This window comes from Pinus tabuliformis, chromosome J (assembly GCF_031772625.1).
Source record: "Pinus tabuliformis cultivar Carrire ecotype Pingquan chromosome J, CPIR1, whole genome shotgun sequence".
Taxonomy (NCBI): domain Eukaryota; kingdom Viridiplantae; phylum Streptophyta; class Pinopsida; order Pinales; family Pinaceae; genus Pinus; species Pinus tabuliformis.
This window is the reverse complement of record NC_142295.1, coordinates 626,120,122-626,124,079: the sequence shown is the minus strand read 5'-3', so window position 1 is coordinate 626,124,079 and position 3,958 is coordinate 626,120,122.

Here is a 3,958-nt window from a genome sequence, read left to right as displayed (position 1 = left end):
TTGAGATGCAGAGGGATTCATTTTAAAATTGTTGATTCTCTACAAAACCCTTGTGATAGTTTAATACAAGGGTTGATGATTCGACGAGTTGGCTCTCCAAGGTTTTAATTTCTATTTGCCAATTCTTTGGCACTTGTATTGCTTATTCTTTGGCCACTTGAGAGACAACCTTCACCTCCTATAGTGCTTGAAGATGGACACTTGAAAAATTCTAATAGCTAGAACCTTTCAACTTTCTTTATTTCTGTTGGAACGGCAGAGGAGGATATGCACAAAATAACACAAAATTCACAAACACAATAACATGAGCTCCAACTCTTCAATTGATCACATAAACTTGATAATTACAATGAATCCAACGAGGGGTATTTAAACATTTTCTGATTAGCGACTTGCCTAAAATAACTTGACTCAGATAACCGACGCTCTAATTTTAGATAACTCTACATGTGGGAGTAATTAGCTATTTTAACACTCCCCATTAATTGCGACATCTAAACTAAGACATGACTCACGACAACTCAAACATACATGTCGATCTATGTCTCAACTAGGCTTACAACACCCAAGTTTCCTCTATGAAACTCAAATACATATTTTGCTAATGGATTAGTAAATATATCAACCAATTGATCACTCGATTTACAAGGATTCAAGTGAACTTCTCCATTGCTCACAATTCTATAATGAAATGATATCTTGTATCAATATGCTTGCTCTTTTGATGAAACACACTATTATTGGATAGTGCAATCGTTGAAGTGATTGCACAATATATTGTTGTTGATCCTTGTTGTTTATGCTTGAGTCCATCAAATACTCTTCTTAACCATACTGCTTGGCAAGTTGTTGACATATCTGCTACATATTCTGCTTCTACTGACAAAAGTGTCACAATAGGATGCTTCTTAGATGCCCAAGAAATCACACTTGTTCCATGATGGAACATATAACTGGAAGTGCTCTTCCTATCATCCAAACTACCTTCAAAATCACTATCTATATATCCAATCAAATCCTTCTTTTCTGTGCTTGCATACATTACGCCACAATCTCTAGTTCCTGCTATGTATCTTAGAATTATTTTTCCTACTCTCCAATGTGTGGCTTTTGGAGTCTCCATAAATCTAGAAATCAAACTCACTCCTTGCATAATATTCGGTCTTGTAGCTGCGAGATACATGAAGTTTCCAACTAATATTTTAAATAGATTTGGATTGACATCTGATCCTTCGTCATCCTTATTTAACTTTGTACCTGTTGCAACTGGTGTGGGGCAGGTTTACAATTTTCCATCCTGAATCTTTTCAACAAATATTTGGAATATTTATTTTGACAAATAAAAATTCCTTTTTTTTCAGATTGCTCAACTTCTATGCCAAGAAAATATTTCATAAGTCTGAGATATGTCATCTCAAATTGTTTCTTCATGTCTGCTTTAAATTCATCCAATTCAAAATCACCTGTATAAATCATGTCATCAACATATAAGACAATAATCAAAATTTGTCCATGTTCATTTACCTTTGTGGACAAGGTAGGCTCAATGTTGCTTCTGCAAAAGCCATTCTTGATCATGTAGCAGTCAATTCTGATATACCAGGCTCTTGGTGCTTTCTTGAGTCCATAGAGCACTTTCTTCAACCTGTAAACCTTGTCTTCTTTACCTTCAACTTCATAACGTGGAGGTTGTTGCACATAAATTTCTTCTTCTAGAATTCCATTAAAGAAGGTTGATTTCACATCCATTTGATATACTTTCCACTTGTTCTAAGTTGTTGTGGCTAAAAATGCTCTTAAAATATCCAATCTGGCTATCGGAGTAAACGTTTCTCCAAAATCTATTCTCGATTGTTGTGAGAATCCTTTTGCTACAAGTCTTGGTTTAAATCTCTCAATTTCACCTTTCTCATTCAACTTTTTCTTGTGCATCCATTTTACATCAATGGTGTTTTTTTCTTTTGGCAAATCAACCAAATCCCATGTATCGTTCTTTTCAATAGATTCAATTTCTTCATCCATGGATTGCACCCAATTTTCATCTCTAATTGCTTCTTCAAATGAAGAAGATTCGAATGACAAGAATGAAAAATTTGAACTAACATCCAAATCATCATAAATATCTTTCAGACTTCTCATCTTTCTCTTACCATTGCTTGATTCATCCCCTGATTGGCTGCTAGGAGAATTCCAATATGTTGATTTCCTTGAAGATCCATGTTTTTTAGAAAATCTTGGATTCCTTGATGGTGTGACTTTGTTTGGTGTCTTCACCTCTGATTCTTGTTTCTCCTTTTCTACTACATCCTCTGCTTCCATTAGTGGCACTTGTGCATCAACTTTTTTGTCTATAGTATCATTCCATGAATCTTGTTCTTTGAACACAAAATCTTTGTTGATTATGGTCTTCTTGGTGACAGAGTTATACAAATTATAATATTTTGACTACTCATTATAACAAGTAAATATGCATTTTTCACTTTTATCATCCAACTTGCCTCTTAGTTCTTTAGGCACATGTGCATAAGATACACATCCAAATACTCTAAAATGAGATACGTTGAAACACATACCTAACCATGCTTATTTTGGTACTTTGTTCATCACACTATTTGTAGGGGATTTATTTATCACACAAACAACACATGCAACTTCTTCTGCCCAATACTCATTAGACAAGTTTCTTCCTTTCAACATGCTCCTTGTCATGTTCATAATTGTCTTGTTCTTTCTCTCTACTACAACATTCTGTTGCGGTGTGTATCTAGTTGTAAATTATTTTCTGATTTCATGTTGTTTACAGTAATCATGGAATTCCTTTGAATCATATTCTCCACCACAGTATGACCTTAATACCTTGATATGTCAATCACATTGGTTCTCTGCTAAGGCTTTGAATTCTTTTAACTTTTCAAAATTTTCAAACTTCTGATTTAGGAAGTAAACCCAAGTCTTTCTGTTGTAATCATCAACGAAAGTGAGGAAGTAACAACTTCCACCAATCGATTGTGTCCTCATAGGTCCACATAGGTCTATATGCACTATCTCAAGAGGTTTCTTTGCTCTATATGCAAATCCCTTTGGAAAAATTTCACGATATTTTTTTCCCAAGATGCAATACTCACAAGCACTAGCAGGTGATTTGATGGGAGGTAACCCTCTAACAATCTGTTTCTGCTACAACAATCTTAAACCAAAGAAGTGCAAGTGTCCAAACTGAAAGTTCCATAACCAATAATCATTAAAACATGCAACTGTAAATGAACTAACCTAATCATCTGCACCTTTTCTATCCGTCGCTTTCTTAGGGGCTTGTCATATATAACACACTCTTGTCCTTGAAAAATAACCATGTATCCTTTCTGCATCAATTGACCAACACTTACCAGAATATGATTGAGACCAGGGACATAATGTACCTATGAAATTTTCTTTGACTCCCCCTACTTGGTCATAATGTTGACCACTCCTTTTCCATCTACATCCACAGTCTTTTCAGTGCCCAACTTTACCTCTGTCTTCACAGATTGATCTAGGTTTACAACCAAATTCTTGTTTCTTGTCATGTGGTTATTGAAACCATTGTCTAATAGCCACACATTATCAGAAGGTTCATGCATGGTATGACAAGCTAGGAACATAGAGTTATTATTCTCTGTAGTGACATTAACTCTCTTCTTTCCTTGATCAACTATCTTCTTCCTACAATCACGGGCATAATGACCAAATTTATTACAATAATAACATCTCACCTTTGATTTGTCAACTCTTTGATTATTGTTGAAGCTACTGTTGTTGCTTCCACTTTCATGTTCATGCTCTTCTCTACCATATCTCTGACCACCATGTCTTCCAGCTCGTCCTCTGCCTCGACCTCTATCTCTTGAAATAGAAACCTGACTTTTCAAAGCAGTTTCTAAAGTGGAATCCTTATTTCTGTCTATCCTTTCCTCATGGG